Genomic DNA, 21,484 nt, shown 5'->3' on the forward strand with positions numbered 1-21,484 from the left:
CTACAACCTCATCGCACTTAGCTGGGCTTTCAAATTAGCCCGCAAGAGGAGACCGCTGCGCACTTTGTATGCAGAAATACAGAACAGAACCCTCTCAATTTCTTAAAAAAGCTTGCCTTGAGAGCATACAGTTTTCAGTTAAAAAAATACCACTTACTCACATGCATCTTAAATCAAACCTTGGTTTTGCAGGTAGGCTGGTGTTTCTTTGCGTTTCTGCTGCGGTGGCAGCAGCGACTGCAGTCGAAGCCACACCAACCGGCACCCGACACAACCACCCCCAGGGACAAGATGGGGCTGACGTGGATCCCGGTGGGAATGTCCAGCCGGGCGGGAGCACGCCGCCAGACAGGGCAGGTCGGGATGCAGCTGAACAGAGACGCGTGTCCAGCTCTGTTTGAAATGGATTCCAAAACACAGCTTTTTTAAAATTCCTGTTACTTGAATATTTTCACTGAATCTTTCTAGAAGCAGAATTTGGTTCCTGGAACCCAGAATGTCATCATGACGCTTAATACTGACTAGGGAAAATTTATTTGAGTACAGATCTGGAGGAACTTTCTAGTACCTTATAATGAGCACCCTATTGAGAAAATAAATGAAATCTCCACATTTCTCGCACCTCATGGGGAAAAAAATCTGGTTTCTGCCAAAGCCAACGGTGCACCTTTTTTCTTTCAACAAAGCAAGTACCATTGAGATAAAATAAAGAGTGACTTTGCAAACCCTTTAGCAAGGATTAAGTAAATTTAGTCCTTCATCATCTTTGCACAATGAATGGATTTAGTCTCTTTTCCCTCCATTTTCTGAAATCCTCATGTTTCATGCACTCATAAAGTAGGGATTTAAATATTTTTTTGAATTTTTAATTGCTAAGCAAGGTTGAAATGCATCTTGTCTAACGTTTTTTCTTGTTTTGTTATTGTACAGAGCAAAGGAAGCTTTTAAAAATAATTTTAACTCAGTTGTTAAACGTTACTATAATAAGAATGTGTCTTTAAAAAGTGAACATTTTGTCACTCATTGTATCATTTACATACTCCTAAAGTCTAATTACAAACACACAATGAAACACAAAATGCCATGTGAAATAAGCAAGAGAAATTGATTTCAAGTATTTTTAATATCTCTCACCCACCACTGTTCTGGTTCCACAAAATATACAAAGGAAAACATTTTCAACTTTATTTGTCCAATTATAATGTATTGCAAAAGCATAATTACCATTCAGAAACATCCAATTTTGTCTACAGAAAACCGAATGTTACTTATAACACGACTTGCAGCCATGTAGGAGGTCTTGGCTAATTCATATGTTGCTCCGAATAACAGGCTTTCTAACTGACGACCTAGGACTGCGGTCATCCTGCAGGCACTGGAAATCATGGATATCTAGTCCAGGGGCAGAAAATACCTGGATGCATATTCATGAACTTAAATAGAATTCCTGTTGAAATTCGACTCTATTGTTTTATTAATACCGTCTGCGTATAGAAGTACTTCTGAGAGCAACATCAAGCACTATTATCTCAGAAAGATGCTTTTTATGTCATGACGATATTTTTTATGTCCAGAATGCTCATGCGTGACATTCACATCCATATGTATAAGTTTAATACATTTCCTCCTGTCATTTTCATACATTATTGAACTGAACAAAATTCAATAAAACACAGACTCCACAGTTCACTTGTCAACATCAACTATAGTTTGCACAGGCTTTTTCAGCTAGTCCACCCAAATGTAGTCCCTTCTTTGCATTTCCTGAGTCAACTTATTGCATATCAGTGTATCTGAATGGGCAAAAGCAGTTTAAACATGAAAAAGGTGTAATTCACAGGTGTTTGTAAACTTTGCATCTCTTGCTCACAAGCCCTGATGGCCAGAATGAAATCCTGCTGCAGCTGTACATCCCCCCTGCTCAGAGCAGAGCTGTCTCTCCCGTCCACCCCTCCAAGCCCCACAAGAAGGCACTTTCTGGCCTTGCTGTCTTAAATAAGGACGGAAGATGGAGGACGGTGGAGTGCAGAGCTCAGGAGGACGGTGGGTAAACCGAAGAGCAGAGAATCCCCCCGAACTCCCACGTCTGCTCTCGGGGCGGGCACACGGTGTCCCGGGGCTGAGCCATGGCGCCCGCATGGGCTGCTCTCAGAAAGCCCACGGGAGTCCCCAGATCAGGGCTGGGCTACCAGGAATGAAACCCAAAACCACGTCAAGGGTCAAGGACTCCAGCTGCTTGAACGACCACTTCCAAGAATCCAGTCTTGAGACACTGAGTAACTTTGCTATTTGATTAAAGACAACGTCAATAAAAAATGCCAAGAAGCTAATTCTGTGTACCAAAAGGAGTTTTTCCATGTAGTCACCCTAGAAAATTACAGTATTTACCTATAATCATTTTAGCAGTTCAGAGAAGGCTAAAGACAATCCGGCTGTACGGTCCCACACCGTACTGCGCACTGATCAGGCTCTACTTTGAAGACAGAGTATACCCTGCAGAATTACACTGAGATGTGGAGGAACAAGAAGGGAAAATGCCTGCTTACCCTTATTTCCTACAGCCTTGTATCTTTTGGAAAAAATAAAACACAAACTGCAAGCTGCTATGAGCAACTGATAATTGTTTTTTAATGGCAACGTGCAAAAATATAATAGAGGGCAACATATACTTTAATATGAAATGGAAAAAAGCCACAATTCGTAGGGCTGAGATTTTTTTTTTTTTTTGATAGCTTTACTAGTCGGCCTGTTTTCTCCCTTTCTCCCGCTGCCTTTGTGCAGAACAGATACGCCCGCACTGATTGCTTGGGGGTTTAATGTTTCCAGCTTAGCAAGGAGAAATGTGATTGTGAGCCCCACTGCAGGTATTTAAATGCCCAATCGAAACATTCAACAATAGATGTAATTAAGCAGGCTCTAATTTTACTTATGTGATTCAACATAAAGAGAGGAGCTCCATTACTTAAGTGTTTACGTCATTCCTTGGAGAAATAACCTTAATTTATTGTAATTTCCAGTTGGAAGATTTCCAAATTGGTTTTGAATTTAAGTAGCCCTGTGGGTGCGCAGTCATTTACGGCCAGATTACATGAAGTACACTGATTACTTCTAATTACAAAAGACTTATTTTTCTTAATAAATAAGTTTACCTTTATTACTAAATAGATACTACAGCTAAACTTTCCTAACTGTTAGGCTCATCTTGCGTGTGGGCAGTTATCTTTCACCAAATCGTTAATCAAAGCATCTTTACAAAAGGAAACACAAGTTACATGGTGTATCGTTTTGTCTATCACCTGAATTGAGCCAGAAGATCAAGAGAGGTTTGGGTGACTGAGCTGAATTTGACAACTTTTCTATGCAACTAGTCTTTATGCAACTATTCTTAAGAGAAATTTTGCAAGATGTTTAATTTGGGTTTATACCTCCTGTGATCATAATGAAGACTGTCCAACTGACACTCCAAACCACCAGCCACTGTTTCCTTGTTCAAATTTTCATTAAAAATTTCCAACTTCACCAGAACCTCCTGGTTACAAACAGCTATTGTATGAGGACAAGCTATTATACATAAGGAAAAAGGCAAAGAGAGTTTAAAAGTACTGTGAACAAGCAACAGCAGTTCAAAATTAGGGCTTTACTTCAGACTGAAGCCAGTGGATACTTTCAGAAAATACAAAAATGAAAACAGCAACAAAAATACAAGTGGAGGATCTCAGCAAGGTAAGTACACATACTAAAAAAAATAGCAATATTGCTCAGATCAAGGACATTTTAAGGCCGCAATCACTACTTTTAACTCTTAGGAATGCCTGATGATGGGAGCTTTAACATGTCAGTTAATGTCATATAATGCTTCACAAATAAACTTAAAAGTGCAAAATGTATTCCTATTCTCTGTACGTTACCTCCTCTTCTCATCTCTCTGGAAAGCTTTACAGGTGATCATTTTTTTTTCTGGAAGAAGACTGGGCTACAGTCATTTGAGACCTCATGAAAAACTCTTCATTTTTCATCCGCGTTTCCCTGTGGAAGAACTTTCTACGTCAGCAAATACCTGGACTTGTCACCTGGTTACCCTGGACTCAGGGCTGTCACTGCTTGATCCCTCCTACAGCGCTTGAGCAGCCAACACGATTCGGAGCGCCTGAGAGAGCACGAGAGCCGTCAGTTTGCACGGGAGAGAGCCCCAAAACAAGGAAGAATTCTGTGCTGGAGAAAGGGGGAGCGTGGGTGCACGTGTGTGTGTGTGTGTGTTTCTAGGGAAACCGCCTTCTCCCACAGGAATTTTAATCGGATGCTTTCCCTTCTTTCCTTTCTCTCCATTTCTTTATTAAAATATGGACTTGCTGATGTCTCATATGTTGGGAAGTTAGAAATGCAGAGGCAATGCCTGGAAGGGGATCTTTAACATTCAGGTAAGAGCATTCGGGAGCATTTCTGGTGCTTGTTGTGGTGGCACCTGGGCACAAACCCACTACATCTGGTACCCTCCCACCGAACTGAGCCTGGCTCAGACCCAGGTTAAACTTCCTCCCTGGCCCGAACGCCTACTACGTTTCTTGTCACTTCTCTGTGTTTTTGTATAAAATACCTACAAGAAATTCATATCTGTCACAAATAATCACATCCTTATCCATCACTGGAGCAAAGTGAACCCAATACTACCCCAGACTAAAGCCATATGGGTTCTTTCCCTGTGTATACAAAAGGAAAGGTTAAATGTTCCTTTTGGATTGTTTTCTCCTTCCACTGGTACTGTGATTTATTTTTTTTTTACCGTGTTACCAGAAGTGTCTGCGTTATTTTCCTTTATGAAAAAACTTGATGTCTGAATAACATTCTTTACTTGTTTAGCATTTTAGAAATATTACACTGTTTAATAAATTTTACTAAAGCTGAATAAAGTGAAATAATTTGATTATCAGCTATTAATTTGGAACATAAAATGTGTTGAATACTTGTATGAGAACTCCAGGGTCTCCAGTGCTCCCTCCCCATCTGTAAACTTCATCCTCCTCCCTCAGTACTGAAACCATGACTTTTCTCACCATTTCCAGAATATCAAATACACATGAGGCGTTACCAATAATGGGGCTGAGAGTAACATTCTGGGTGAGGGGGAGTTGGGCTCACCTTGGTACCATCAATTTGGGTGCCTTAAAAACACCCTGAAGAGATCGGTGGCAGCAAAGCCTGGAACAAAAGCAGACACAGGCGAGGAGGAACCACAGGAGGAAGATTAAACTCTGTGCTACTCGTTACGGCAGCCGATACCCAACCGTTGCCTGGTTTTCAGGTAACAGTGGGTGCCTCTGCCTGGCTGCCAGTCTGTAAACAGCACCCTCTGAGAAGGTACAATGACTCATAACAACTAATTGAACTTTATGGAACAAATAACCTTTCGCCAAACCAGGTGTTTACCACGCAGCATTTTCAGGTGTACCCACCTGCCAAAATCCGCGCTTCTGAGAAAGGTGGTCTGGGGTAACTCCCCGTGTCTGTATGCCGGTTCTCAGTGATGGTGTTTTAAACACGGGCTGAGTCCGTGGATACGCACACAGCAGCCAGCAGGGCAGCGTTCCTGTGGAATGGATAGCACACCCTCGTCAGTAAGAACTACAGGCCTAACAGTCAACCGTTTGTATTTCAGTCGTTGGCAGTTCAAATGCCCCTGTATTCATTTCACAGGCTAAACCACAGGGTGCAATTCTTTTCTGTGTTAATTTCCGGACTCAAATTGGCAATTAAAAGATCACTTTTCCCAGTACAGGGCCCAGAGCCTCAGCACAAGGCTGTGGCATCGCCAATGTTCACCCTACGCGTGGTTGCCCCGGCTCCTGCCCGACCTGGGGATGGCAGAGGGGACGCGAGACGTGCCGGAGGAGCTCAGCAGGGCCTGCACATCAGGCACTCCGTACCCTCCGGCATCCCAGCACACGGGCTCAGCGTGCAGGCGGCAGCATCCTTTATAGCTCAAATTCTAATGCAAGGCCTCAGGAGACAATCCAGCCTTACCTGAAAGCAAATGAAACAATAAACACATTTCACTCAGCACTACCTGAATACTTCAAACAAAAGAGTGTTTGAGACAAGCAGATAGCAAGCAAAGGGAAAGGCAGCCTTTCTGAAGGCTTTCTTTCCACAGAGGGGGAAAAAAAATGGAGAGAGAAACTTTTGCGTGTGCTGCGTACAGAGCTGAAAGAGAAGAGTAAGGAGCCAGGAGCTGTTTGGAAGACTTTGCTCAGACACTCTGGGGAAAACTTCAGAAAGTCCTGCAGAAAAGAAAGGCTTCTATTTTTACTGAAGACAACCCACCCCAAAAAACCCAAACCAAAAAATAAACTCCAACCTCCCCAGCACCTGGAGTTTGAGAGGACAGCAGCAACACTGGAGGACTCCTGAAATACTGAAGAAAGTTTTTACTTAGAGGACGAGTGAAAAAGGAGGCTCGCTGAAAGCTCGAGAGGAAAAGGACTGAGCCCAGAGAAGAAATAAATTCTCCAGAAGAAATTAACCCAGGGAAGAAATGCATAAGAATGAAGACCTGAGCTGTGGTATATCAACCAGGAAGTTATACCAGCCAAACTTTTAAATTTAAGCATGGCCATAAGAAGCCGCACACCCAGCAGGAGCCGACGACCTCCTCATGCCTCGTGCTCTGCCCCAGCCACGGGTGCACACTCTCAGCACCGGGCCTAGGGCATCCCCTAACCTGCCGCCATCAGCCATCTCGTTAGAGGCCGTTTATATTCATAACCTGAACTCTGCCAGAAAGGATAGTCACAATCCAGCCTAAAATATTCCTGGCCCATGCGGAAAGGATTTGATGAATGTTTGCAAATGCTTCAAGCACTGTTTTATTGTAAGATTAACTGCCTCTTATTTGGATGCTTAGTCTTTTTGGGAGTCATATCTACTCACACTTAACAAAATTATTCCTGTCAAGTCCAAGAGCTCCATTTTCTGCTGGACTTGTTTGATCTCATCAGCACCTCCTAAGCAAGCTGCATTGCTTTGTGTTCTCACACACTCCAAAAATTCATTTTCAAAATGACTTCCTTATACAGAACTATTCATTAGGATTTCTGAATCACTTACAGTAATCAACATTTTAAGAACAGAAGTATTCTATCCTCTGTTCCTGAAGTGTTCTATTCTCTATTCCTATTAGAGAGGAACATTCCTCTGTTCCTAAAAGTATTCTGTTCTCTATTCCTATTGGAGAGGTGTTTATTAGCAACGCATGTAGTAGTAAACTATTATAAAATTCACTATAATGTAACATCATAAAAGGTCCAGAACAGTCTCTGTAAGTGGTGTTGTCTCAGGGGTTTAAAAAAAACCAGTGTCTCTGAAACCCAGAAAACCACTCCTTCTAATCAGAGGGTCTTGGCTTTGGCCTGAAGTTAAATGCAAACGGAAATAACCCTTAGCAAGAAAGAAAAGCACAACAAGAATAAAAAAAAAGCAAAGCTCTTATGGATAAAGCGTAACAAGGAAGAAAAAATAAAGATTATTTCATTTCACAAGGTTCTCATCTGTTCCTGAAACAGATAGATGAATACAGAGTACACAGATGGGTGCAAAAAAAAAAAAAAAAGTTAAAAATAATCCATCCTTCTTTGAAACAAAAAAGCTCAGGACTAAGTGCTTGTTGGTGTGCTTGGAGCTGTCGTGCTCAGGGTCCATTTCCCATCTCTGATCTACAGTGAGAGCTGGCTCCGCGTACTGATGGGAACGGCCTGTACCCGCTCCTGCTGGAGGAAGGGGTGGGAGGGACGGCCGTGGCCCTGCGCCCCTGCCCGAGCCCCCTTCAACGCTCCGACATCTCTCAGAGACCCAATTTAGCACAGACCTGACACAAAACACTGCATCGCTTTTTGTGGGTGCTGGGCTGGAGCTCCATCAGCGCTTTCCAAACGCTGCCAAGAAGTCTCTGGAACGGAAGTTTTGACCAAAAAAGAACTGTTATTGTTCTTGAACCACTGTTTGCATCAATATTCATTTCATCATGACAGACAGCACATCTTTACTATTGAGGAGACTTCAGGGTTGAATCATACTTAGAAGTTTGGGACTAACAGTAATTATGGCAGAAATAATTACCTTTTAACTAGAATCTCATGAGAAACACAGAATTTGAATCTGTACTTCAACCACTTGAAAAGCTTCAGAGTATTGGGAATCAACATTTCAGTTCAGGACCTTCTCTATTTTTGCCACCAATTTGCATAAATATATATAATAAAGAGTAATACAATTGCGATTAAAATTAGACAAAAACTCCCTGTTGTTCTGATAATTGTAACGGCCAAGCTCCAGGGATATTACTGAAAATTGAAAATATGAACAATAACAAAAACCGTGGTCCTGTGGTAGCCCGGGAACCTTTCTGAAAGTTGGAAGACGCGCACGAAATGACTGATCCTTTCTCCAAGGTGCCCTTGAGTACTGCGTGTAGCGATGGGGAGAAGCAGACACATTAAGCCATCGGAGCAGCCTTGGATTGCAGCAAATTAGAACATTGTGCTAAAGCAAACCTGGGTCTAACAAGAAAGGCTACAGCTCCATACCTTTTAAAAACTTCTAAAGATTTCACTGACCTCACTGTATCTTCCCCAAGAGCCTGGCAACAAGCTCTCTTACGGGATGTGTGCTACTTGACACACAACTTCTGGCGTAACTCTAAACTTCTTCTTCTTCATTTAAAGTTAGTATTTCTCATAAACTACACATCAAAAGTCTCCAAGGATGGACGCTTACAGGAGAATAGGTGAATATTTTTTTTAGTAATTCATGGTTCTGATGAATTTTGATCATGTAACAAGTTAATTTCCATTTGGTGGAAGAGGCGTAAATTCTCCAAATAGCCTGGAAGGGTTTCATTACCAAATCCAATCTGTTACAGGAGAACTGGAGTAGAGCAGAAATATTGCGAGGCCAGTGCCATCCAGAAGATATAGCTTTCTAGAAGGCCGTGTATCTAAAAACTGCTGAAGCACATGGTACTAAAAGGAATGAAAAGTGCGTGCAGTTTCCTGTATTTCAAATCCTATCATTTGATGAAATATTGTACAGGAATTTTTAATGTCCTGTAGCACTATTAGCAGGATTTTCTAATTATCAGTAGACCTTAAATCTACCTCTGGACAGGGTAAACATTCTTTTTCTATGAATAAGTTCACATTTAATTAGTTTATTGCATGTGTTCACTTTATTTTTCTGTATAATTAATCCTGTACTTATTTTTTTTCATATCAGCACATTTCAGTGTTAAGCTGCTATTTATAACGAGTCTGAATTATGTCTTGATTTGGTTCCTTCCATTTATATGTGCACTCCATATTAAAAAAATAATATTATGGTCATTTCAATTTTCGTTCTAATTTCTGGCGCAACTCCAAAATAACATTTTATAAAATAGTAAATGAATTACACATTTTGAACTTAGGTAAATGATACTAAGGAAATACCATTATGTACACTAAGTGTCCATTTGCTCACATAAAGAATCCACTACATCATTCGTCACTGCTGGAAATGCCTCTTCCAGGGAAAAACCCTGCCCGTACTTGAAGCCAGCGGTAGGTTTCAGTGTGCATTTCTCAGCAGAGTTGTGTCTGCACTTGGACTCCGTAGGGAAATCCTCCGCAACGCTAACAGAACAAGACTTAGCATTTTGTATTGACAAATTCAGTGTGAGTTTCTCCAATTCGCCTTCTACAAAATAATTTCACTCGAGTTCAGAAGTCGGTCTGACAGCAGGTAACCAAAGTTCCAAAGTTTCCGTGTTTCTTTTTTTTTTTTTTGAAGACAGTATGACAATCATGTTAAAAGGGATGAGCAGAAATTCTGTGGCGTGGTCAGGTAGAAAAGGGAGACAAGAAAGAGGCTCAAAAATACTGAGCCAGGTCTCAGAATGCGTAGTTCCTATGACTTGCACTATATTTGCAACATGCAAAAATATTTATGGGTGTTCTCCTGGCTCAGCTGAAGTCAATGAAAGTTTTGCCCTCAAATATGCTGGAATCAGAAACCTAATTCATGGAATCACGGAATCTTCAGAGTTGGAAGGGACCTCTAGAGATCATCTAGTCCAACTCCCCTGCTAGAGCACGATTGCCTAAAGCACATCCCTCAGGGCTGCATCCAGGCGGGTCTTGAAAATCTCCAGAGAAGGGGACTCCACAACCTCCCTGGGCAGCCTGTTCCAGGGCTCTGTCACCCTCACCGTAAAGAAGTTTTTCCGTGTATTTGAACGGAACTTCCTATGTTCTAGCTTGTGCCCATTGCCCCTTGTCCTGTCACTCCTTAAACCCACCCTTTAGGTACTTGTAAACATTAATCAGGCCCCCCTCAACCTTCTCTTCTCCAGGCTAAAGAGTCCCAGCTCTTTCAGCCTTTCCTCATAAGGGAGATGCATTAGTATTGCAGGTCTCACACTCAGCGCAATGCAGGCATTTAAAATAACAGCACCAGACTCATGGCAGAACCCCATCACCTCATGAACACTAGACAGCTGTGGCCCGTGTTGTTGCTCTGGCTTCTGCAGCTTCAGTTTCAACCACATTGTGGTCCGGTGTCTGAAGGTCCTTCAGCTGCCTTTGTTTACTTGCTATGTGACAAGCCCCAATGCTCTTAAACCTCGTCTAAAATCTGAATTCAATAGCCTTTACAGTTCCTTAATTTTCTCAGAAGTATAATTCTTAATATCAGACACAAATTTATAGGGAGCTGCCACCTAAGAACTATCATCTATATTTACTTGAATTTATTTCCTTGCTCACACCAAATACAAGATAAGCACCAGTCATTCTTAATGCCCCATTTACAAAACCCCTCTTGCACGCCGCCAGTGAAGCCTGTGGTTAAGTCAGCCTGTTGTACACCACTGATCAGTTCTTTTTGTCATTCTGAAACACCATTTCAATGCTGAAAGCAGATAATTTGAATTTATAAATGGTAAAGTCTCTGAGGTTTGAATAGGTTTAGATCTGCTCTTCCCAGATGTCTTCTTTACTGGCTTAGAAAGAGAGTTTTTGTGGCTCTGAATCATAAATCACAGTCTTGTTCAAAGCAGACCTACTATTTTGGGGGAGTACAATAACACTCTGACTGACACGCTAATAGACGGTTTTACGTGTTGGCTCCATTGTCCACTATTTAAGAGAAGGCAAATCACAATGAGATATTTTTTTGTTCACAGCAGATTATAAATAAACTCAGAATGAATGCGAATGCTAAAAGGAAACTGCTTGTACCATTTAGGTTTGAAATGCAGAAGTAAACACACGGAATTTACATTTTAGCAAACCTTCGCTAGAACAATTTTTATCATCATTGAAGGTATTCTGAAAAGTAGGAAGTCTGATAGTGAATGCCTGACATTAATATAATCAAACCTTATTTAATTAATCATTTTGTAATACATTAAAAAAGAAACAAAAAACCAACAAACCCCAAACAATAGAAAACTGTATGCTCAATCTTAATATAATTTAGAGCTTGAATTCCTGTGCCAGCGTGACATAAAACTCGTTCAGAGGAGCGGGCAGATACCTTCAAAAGCACAGGTAAAAGGAAGTGTCTTTGCCTTGCCTGAGTAGTGCCTGGTGGCGGCCACAACCCAATGGGCAGGCGATTATCCAGTTCTTGCCATGAGCGGAGGAGGACCTTTGAAGCTTGTTAAGATGGTTGATCCGTCTGAAGGCCGATGCACCAAGGAGACAACACGTTAGGTGCAGACTTGCTGCGGCAGATGAAGGCAAAGACAGCAGCATCTTCCTGCTGAGTCCTGCCTGGTACCACAGAATCACAGACTGGTTTGGGTGGGAAGGGACCTTAAAGGCCACCCAGTGGCACCCCCTGCCCTGGGCAGGGACACCTCCCACCAGCCCAGGTTGCTCCAAGCCCCGTCCAACCTGGCCTTGAACCCCTCCAGGGATGGGGCAGCCCCAGCTTCTCTGGGCACCCTGGGCCAGGGGCTCACCGCCCTCACAGCCAAGAATTTCTGCCTCACATCTCATCTCAGTCTCCCCTCTGTCAGTGTAAAACCCTTCCCCCTCGTCCCACGGCTCCCCTCCCTGATCCAGAGTCCCTCCCCATCTCCCTTGTAGCTCCTTTAGGCGTGGAGCATCCCTCCGCTTGCGGGGTGTCAGTGCCCCAGCTCCTGCCCCCCATCCCTTTGGATGGTTCTGGTCTTCCTTTCCTTGGCCAGCATCTCCCCAGCTGCACAGTCCTCCACTTAGACCAAACTGCACTTTGGTATCTAAAGAAAATAAGGATCAATAATCTTTAATAAACATGTAAGAAAACTGCCCTTGTATTGTGTGGCTGTCCAGACACTCAGGGACAATAGGAAAGCTGTACTGGTCAAAGATACATATGTCTAAGGTTTTTCTGAAAATGATAACTCTGGCCAATTTCATCTCAGATTTTCAGAAGAGATCTCAATACTTCTGTAACTAATTAATTATTAAAATTTATATTAGATTAGATGGGAGATTTACTCTTACCTGATACAAGAGTCTCAGGTTTATACGTTACACAGACAAGGAGGGTGAGATACGTATATTATATCATTATTAGTTTTTAAATTCCCTGCTAGATCTGCCAAAGGGTTTCACTGTCTCTAACACTGACACTAATTTCAGTAAATATTCTCCCGGTGCAAAGCTACATGACCAGTGACTTCTTTGCAATAACTCACCGATGCCTCCTGCAGCTCCCGGTGCTGCTGAAGTTACGGAGCACCAGACGAAGGCATTGCCAGAAGAATCCCAATCTGGTATTTTAACTCCCAATACACAAGACGGATCTCCAACATTTTGAGCCTAACACGGCATCAATTTTTGATGGCTTAAGAAGAATTTTGACTATTAGTCTTGTTCCACTATAGATGATGGAGTGAGCAATTCAAATTCCTTGCGGAATTGTTCCAAGCTGTTTGGCCTTCGGCCAGGAATGACAGCAGCCCTTTGATTTGCATGTCCCTTTACCTGTCTGCCGTAAAAGACACAGTTTTAGGAATCTTCGTAATCATCTTTCTTCTCAGCACACAAGCAGCCATCATGGGTCGGGGGATCCCACCGCTCCGCCAGCCACCAGCTGCAGCTGCTGCATGGGGTCTGCGTCTGCCTGGTGAAACACAACTCCGGCAACGCCACACAACTCTGCGTAATGCGGCCCTGCTGTACGTCAGCCAGAGTGTCAATCAGCTGCGCCAGGTGGAAAACGAGCGGCTCGGGGCTCAGGTTTAGGGGAGAATAAATTTCATCACATTCTCTTAATGTTTCTGATGGCCCAGGCATCCCAGAGGGATGAGGTGTATTAATGAACAAACTGGACACTTGGATTGAAGATCAGAGGATTCGAGACAAGAGAATTTACTATTCTAACTGATTCCCATTCCCTTTCTGCCCCCTGTTCTTATTCCCTCAAAAATGCCCAACGAACATAACCTGAAACAAGACCAAAAAACCAACCCCAAATCGCAGAATCTCAGGAAATTAGGAAAGAAAAGATAGAAATTCTTTGGCTGGACAAGACCAAAGTTAAGTGTCTTCGAGATTCCCTGTTGCGGTTACCAACCGTGGGACAATTCCTGGGATTAGGAATCATGACAGAAGGTGAGGAACATCTGGATCAGCTGTAAGTAAGGGAGGGGAAAATATCAAATATTTACAGAAGACTGGTGGCTGAGAATTGGATGTGATATATTACTGAAGTTACCCTGCAACACGTGTTCAGACAGCACTGGAATGCTACATGGGGCTAATTTATTCACCGCTTGACCTCTGACTGTCCTGTGTGTTGCATCAAATTAACCTTTGCAAAACCCCCAAAAACTTGTTACAGGGAGCTATTGCAAGAGTTACCACAATGTTCCCAAAATAGAACTTCTGTAGAATTGAAATGTTTTCTACACATCCTCAGCGTTTGTGCTGCAATTATGAAGGTTGAGACATGCTCACCTAAACCTTCTTGCCCGTACGACCTCTGACAAAGTGAGAGGAGCAAGCAGGCTTGCAAAATAGCAGTAAGATTGACTGACACAGGCAAACATGTTATTCTTGGATTTTTCTCTGCTACGCTGATCTTCAATTTTTGTTGTTACTAAATGACGTTGATTTGTTTGGCTATGAATGACTCATCTGTAATGGCATTATTAGTACTCCTCTTCAGTTACACAACAAAAATAGCCGGCATTTTTGTTGACAGACAGAATCACAAAATCACAGAATCTTCATGGTTGGAAAAGATCCTTACGATCATCAAGTCCAAACAAACAGCCTACAATGTCTGCCACTAGAGCATGCCCTGAAGTGCCACATCTGGACGTTCCTTAAACACCTCTAGGGATGGTGACTCAACCCCCTCCCTGGGCAGGCTGTTCCAGTGCCTGACCACTCTTGCAGTAAAGGAATTCCTCCTAATGTCTAACCTAAACCTCCCCTGCCGCAGCTTCAGACCATTTCCTCTGGTCCTGTCATTATTCCCCTGGGAGAAGAGGCCAACCCCCACCTCTCTGCACCCTCCTTTCAGGGAGTTGTAGAGGGCAATGAGGTCTCCCCTCAGCCTCCTCTTCTCCAAGCTAAACATGCCCAGCTCCCTCAGCCTCTCCTCACATGCCCTGGTCTCCAGACCCCTCACCAGCCTGGTAGCTCTCCTCTGGACACGCTCCAGCACCTCAATGTCCCTCTTGTACAGAGGGGCCCAGAACTGAACACAGCGCTCGAGGTGAGGCCTCACCAGTGCCCAGTACAGAGGCACCATCACTTCCCTGCTCCTGCTGGCCACGCTGTTCCTGATACAAGCCAGGATGCTGTTGGCCTTCTTGGCCACCTGGGCACACTGCTGGCTCATGTTAAGTTGGCCGTCCACCAGCACCCCCAGGTCCTTTTCTGCTGGGCAGCTTTCCAGACACTCTTCCCCAAGCCTGTAGCGTTGCTTGGGGTTGTTGTGACCAAAATGCAGGACCTGGCACTTGGCCTTATTAAACCTCCTACAGTTGGCCTTGGCCCATGGATCCAGCCTGTCCAGGTCCCTCTGTAGAGCCTTCCTACCCTCAAGCAGATCAACACTCCCACCTAGCTTGGTGTCATCTGCAAACTTACTGAGGGTGCACTCAATCCCCTCATCCAGATCATCGATAAAGATATTAAACAAAACTGGGCCCAAAACTGAGCCCTGAGGGACACCACTGGTGACCGGCCGCCAAGAGGATTTCACCCCATTAATCCCAACTCTCTGGGCACGGCCATCCAGCCAGTTTTTAACCCAGCGAAGAGTACACTTGTCTATGCCATGATTCGCCAGCTTCTCCAGGAGAATGCTGTGGGGGACGGTGTCAAAGGCCTTACCAAAGTCCAGATGGACAACGTCCACAGCCTTCCCCGCATCCAGAAGGCGGGTGACATGGTCATAGAAAGAGATCAGGTTGGTTAAGCAGGACCTCCCCTTCCTAAACCCCTGCTGGCTGGCCCTGATCCCTTGGCTGCCCTGCGCTTGCCGTGAGAGCTCACTTAGAATGATCCTCTCCATGATCTTTCCCGGTACCGAGGTCAGGCTGACAGGCCTGTAGTTCCCTGGATCCTCCTTCCGACCCTTCTTGTACATGGGCGTCACATTAGACTGTTTAAAGAGCGTGTTAATGTCAAAAAACCGAACTGAATATAGAAAATACATTGTGTGCTCTGAAGTGGCCGCACTGGGCCGCAGCGCTCACAGGCTTCTCGCTGGAAGCGAGGAGGGAAGCACGGCGGGGATCAAAGGCGTCAGTGTGGTGCTGTAATGTAAACACGCTGCGAAAACACAGACCATACACTAATAGGAAAAGATTGCTACACTGAAGATTCTTTTTTGGGTATAGCACTGTATTAACGTACCACTAAATAATAATAAAACAATTCCCTGTACCTTTTCCGTTCCCATTTAAGTCCTGTCTCAAAGGGTAAAGGAAAACATATTTTTAATTCCCAGTCTAAATATTTTATTACATTTGTTAATTGGAACCACAAGATTTCTGTCAGAAATAACCATTTCTAATTAAGCTCTGGAAGTGATTTCTGCGGAAGCTACATTTGACTGCTGTAATATTATGGATATTTATTTTACGGTTCTTGGGTTCCTCTGGGCTATCAATTTATACAAATGAGTTGCATTTTTTTCCCAAGTGATCAGTGCTAACTGTTGTTCCTGTATGACATCATGTTTTTGCAATGATATAATTTCAAAGTTTAATGCATTTTCAAAAAATAATTAGTTATATGAAAATATGCAATTGAATGCAAAATGAAAAAAAGCAAAGAATAACCTATTTTCTTATCTTCGCTTTTAAACATTTTGTTTGGTAAAAAAGAATAAATAAGGTAGCTATTATATAAGTTATTTTTTTCTTTCAAATGCAAGGTTTCTTACAAAAGCGAAAAGCAGAAAAACTGTCATTTACTTGGCTTGTTACAGATCCTCAAAGACCTTTCCGACCCCAGCCTAATAAACTGGAAGCTTCTGTCCTTGTAGCCAGCAACTGAAAAGAAACAGCACTGTTCATCTTTGTCTTTGTGATACTAGTGAGGAATTTGCCATAGGTTTGACAAACCTTTGCCAAGGTTTGTCATTGTTAAACGTGAATGACAGCATAAACAGTATGGAATTTTTTTATAAGAAGTGAAATATGGGCAAAATTCTGAAGCTTCCCAGAATTCCCGAAGAATTCTGAATAGATAAATTTTGGCATGTTTCACTCATTTAAGAATGACTTTTAGGAAGCAAAGCTAAAAATGTTTGACTTACTTCAATAGTTCCATTTGATGACTGAGAAGTTCATTTTAGTATGCAAAAATCATAATGAAAAATGATGACATCTAACGTAGCATTTTCACCAAGAATTAGAAAAATGCATGTGGACATGGCAATTCTCTTAAAAATAGAAAAATCTAAATACTTATCTTTTTTTAAAAACCCTGTATTTTGAAAAATAACATCTTTCATCACGGAAAAAAAAACCCGTGTAAATTTTTGACTGACTAGTCACTTTTTAAAATAGAACCCTTCAAAATGCTGTATTTTGTCAGTGGAAAAAAATAGAAAAATCACTTCTATTCATCAGAAAGCTTAAGTGTAAAATATTATACATCAAAACTAATCACAGACAATTGTTTTCGCTCCTTCTAGACTCAGGTGGGGTTTTTTAAGAATCTTTATGGTATTTAGAGGCTTCTTATGAATACCTGGAATGGGACAAGCAGATTTACTCACGTGGAAATACCGTCTGTGCCATACGGTGACAAGGCTGGATGGGGCTCTTCCAACGCTTGCGTGTGTGGTGGCAGCACCCATAAGAGGGGGAGGATGTCTCGGCCGCGCCAATTTATTATGTGCTCAGCTTCAACTGTTTGGTTATAACAAAATTGGGAAAACCACTGCCTTTTCACTTATGGAATAGACACCATCCATACCTCACCCATTAGAAGCTGTATGTAATGATGTTGGCTTGATAGACGCCTATACATACACTGCTATTTCTGGGCTGTGCAGCGGTTAGTGGGTTTTTATTCTTCTTTTCTCTTTTTAGGAACCTGCCAGTGGCAGCAGACAGAAAATACAGCCAAATGGTGGTGGTTTCCCAGCGTGAAGCTTGCTGGCAGTCATCGCGAGAAGTCCAAAGGCCACGTCTGAAATGAGCGTCAATGCTCTTGTAGCACCTTCTTTATGCGAGAAGGTTCCTGACTCCAAGAACAGGCGCGTTCCAAGTCAATGGAGTTCCAAGTGCATGTCAGACCCTGCAGTGCCAGCGTCTGCACCCTTTTTCCTCCACATCACGCCCCAGATGAGCTACTGCTACAATCACCTTTAGGGATCTGACCTGTTTGCTGTTGTTTGCTCTTTTAAACAGCGACAAAGATAGTAATTTCTTTCTACCACTCCAAGAAAAATCAAGGCGAGGCGATGGTTAAGACTTTAAAATAAATATGACAAAGACACATATACAGTGATGACTGCTTTCCTTAAAGGAGCCTATATTTTTTAGAAATATGACAAACAAAAATTCTATTTGACACTTACGATAATAACATAAGATATAAAGATAAATTATCTTCCCTGTGGTATGCAATATATCTCAAAGTGCAGTGAATTTCAATAAATTGCAATGTATCTTTACACATTCTTTTTTTCCAGTATGTGATGAAATGCTATATTTTTTCAACTTGGTTCAATTTCCTCTAGGCTGCTACCAATAAATTGATTAAATAAACATCTATGCTGTAAATAAAACAGTGCTACCATATTCGCTGTTGTCTTGTGATGGAAGACAATTTGTTTTACTTCCATTTCCCCACCCCCAGATGAGCACGCAATACGATACCTGGGCTGTCAGTACAAGGTGAGCGGAGCAGGTTTTAGGGAGTTTTCAGTGTGATCTCAGACCTACAGGTAACCGTTTGTTAGCCTTTATGCAGGTTTTGGGTGACTGGATTAATTGTATTAGTTAAATATGAACAACATCATTTAAACATGACCTCTCCTCCTGAAACTGTAAACAAAACTCAGCTTGTTTCAACATTAAACTACACAATCACAGCGCGTTGTGTTGTCTTTAATGTTTATACAGCACCTACTGTAACGGGGCTCTAATCCTGGCTGCAGCCTCTAAGTGCTGCTCAATAGAAAAAAAAAACAGAATGATGACTATATTAATTTTCTTTTTAGTAATTCAACCAGAACAGCTGGCATCCTGACTTCACTTATCAGCAAAAACTGAATAAGCAGACGGTTATAATGAAATCTCGTGATATTAAAACATCATTAAAGTTATGGCAGTAACTGCTATGGGTATGCTATAGAATAAAACATTTCAAAAACAAATTATGAGCTAAACAACACTCCATAAGATGACAGAATAAAGCACTTTATGAGATGCATCGGTCAGGTAATGGTTATTTTACTCTGCTATTTTACTCACTCTGCCATAAAGGGCACCTCAGGCAACTCCACAGCTTCTGTCATCTCTTTTTGTGTTCCCGCACACTGAGGTTAGGACGATTTGCCCCCCCAAGACCAAGACAACTCTCCTGGCTTTGCTGCTGGGCTCCGAGCAGCCAGCAGGACTTATCCAGAGGGTTCTGTGACTTCCCCCCTCTGCTGCTCTCACCACGGAACGCTGTGGCCTCGGCACATCGCCACGCGCAGTCTTCGGTATGATTAAGAGGGCTTTCCCGTTGTTTGCTATTTCATCCTAGAATACCAACATTACTTTGTGCACTATAATAAAACACCATTTTCCCCAGTCATTTCTGTATTTTATGCTCCTGCTGTTCCTTCTCTTCTATAATATATAAAATATAAGTGCTACTTTTCCTGAGTTGCTAAACATACTGATCAAAGCGCAGGGAGTTTTACTATCACACACACTTCTCTGTATATTTCTACCTGATTTCTCATTGGGCTTTTTTCAGACACCCCTTTGTAGGCCTGTTGCTCCTCACATTTTTAGTGGGAACGTTTCTGCCTCCAGAGTTCTCTGCTCTCTGTGCTGAAGGGCTGGGAGGTGGCTGCCTTCAGACAGCGAACAGATGGCCCCATGTCAGCCTGCGTTTCGTTCTCTTCTTCCTAACTGGTCGTCAAAGGCCAAGCAATGCCCCAAAGAAGCATTACTGTTAAAACAACCTAAATATTTCAAGTGGAGTAAACAAGACGGCGTCGCACACTAGATCAGTATTATTTTGCCCATAGTCAAACTTCCCCCCGGTTCCCCGAGGAGACCATACGACTCGTATGACCGCTCCTTCAGTCCTGCCTGGAAATACTTGTAAGCTCCAGAATGATGACATTTACATATAAGCACAGAGAAGCAGAAAATTACAAGTGCTGAAAGGGGAAAAAGAAGTGTCTCGATGAACAACACTTCATTCCAATGATCCCAACAACTTTTAGTAATAAGATGCCCTCAGCACCTACATTAAAGTCTCCTCATCCTTCATCTAATCGTGAATCAGACTGAAGGCCATGATGTAACCACATACAGGTTAACTGAGAGGCAGGAGATTTTAAGGGGAGGGGGAGAACAAATAGGTAGGCTGCTATTTGCTAGACTTGTCCCAGTATGATTTCCAGAAATCTCCTCTCGAGCATAGAGAAAGAGAAAACATTTGTGACTAAATTCAGGGCTTCAGCCACATGGCAAAAGGAGTCTTAAAACTTTGAGAACTATTATTTTTCCGCCTTTCATTGCTCTCTCTTTGGGTTAATCCGGGGTTTCAGCAGGTTGCTGGACATACCAACTACTCCCTGACGATACAAGACTGGTGGGTGGGTACACAACAAGGACGATGGCTGAGTGCGTATGATTAGAGGTCCATCTACCAGGCAGGAACACTGGTACCTTACCAGACCTTATGCAAGATAAGCTAGGGTTTTTTATCTTAAAACCCCCAAATCCTCCTTCCTATAGAAATTTGCTCTCTGCAAGGATGGAAACATTTTGTGTTCCTACAGATCTGGCTATTCTGTTCTATTTTATTTTACAATTACACTACAAAACTATACTGTATATATTACATTTACAAGCAATACATTTCTGAGCATACGTCTATAGCATAATTCTTGCTGAACAACGACTATTGGGAATGAAATAGGGATCTTCTTTACCTTTACGTGACTATAGGAATCTCTGTAGTAAAAGCCAAGGACCAACTTTCTCAAAAAAAACCTTGGGTCTACAGGAGCCGTGAAAACTCCAGAGCACCCGATGCCTCTTTTTAAGCACAATCTGTATTTTGGAACATAATCCTGGGTCTTACCCTTTATTCCCAACAGCACTTTTATGCCCAACAGCACAGGAGGATAACAGACCTGGGTAGAAGTGCTGCAGTACCTGTCCTGGGACACAGCTCTACACCAAAAGAAATACAGAGCAACAATACTTGCTGCCACCGGAGACGCGTAATCATTCAGTGACTGGACAGGATTCCGGGAGTTCTGCCTGTTCCCACTTTCCAGGTAGGAAAGAATGTTGGCAAATACAGCAATTCTGCAATTTTGTGTCGATTAAGTAAGAACGTGTCATTAGGTTTACAATCCAGTGCCAGTCAAGATATTCCAGTCTCTATTGTTTTGTTAAAAAATGAATAGGGTACCACTTCTTACTGAAAACGTTGGGAGCAAAGCGGCCGTAAGAAAATCTCCTTCCTCCTCTCTACCTGGCTGGAAGCTTCGGCTGTATAAAAATAGAGATCTCTCCCTTTCCTTCTTTAATATTTTAAGTATGTATTACCATGTCTTTTTATTCTTCAGTTTCAAGCTTTCTGTAAAACTTCAGAAGATTTAGCTCACACAGGCCAAACCCACCACTTGCTACCCTGACCGTCACCACCTCCCGGCCTTCCCCTTCCTCCGTGCAGACTTCTCTGCCCTGGCACCGCTGTGGAGCCAGCTCCCGTCCCGCGCCCACAGAGCACTCCCCCGCGTCCCAGCCTCCGAT

The 21,484-nt window shown here is 42.7% G+C and overlaps 1 long non-coding RNA gene across 2 annotated transcripts in view; it reads right to left on the reverse strand.

Annotated features, from left to right (window-relative positions):
- Positions 1 to 3,142: 3,142 nt before the first annotated feature.
- LOC134516562 (uncharacterized) overlaps positions 3,143 to 21,484 on the reverse strand; it is a 36,500-nt gene continuing 18,158 nt past the window's right edge. Inside the window, exons 3-5 of one of the 2 annotated variants that reach the window (XR_010071360.1) lie at positions 5,922 to 6,018; positions 5,451 to 5,584; positions 3,143 to 4,147 (exon numbers count right to left, since the gene is read on the reverse strand). This is a non-coding gene — a long non-coding RNA (uncharacterized LOC134516562). Of the gene's footprint in view, positions 4,148 to 5,450; positions 5,585 to 5,849; positions 6,019 to 21,484 lie in introns of both variants that reach the window. The other variant, XR_010071359.1, reaches the window with a different exon arrangement.

Source organism: Chroicocephalus ridibundus, chromosome 5, assembly GCF_963924245.1.
Source record: "Chroicocephalus ridibundus chromosome 5, bChrRid1.1, whole genome shotgun sequence".
Lineage (NCBI taxonomy): Eukaryota > Metazoa > Chordata > Aves > Charadriiformes > Laridae > Chroicocephalus > Chroicocephalus ridibundus.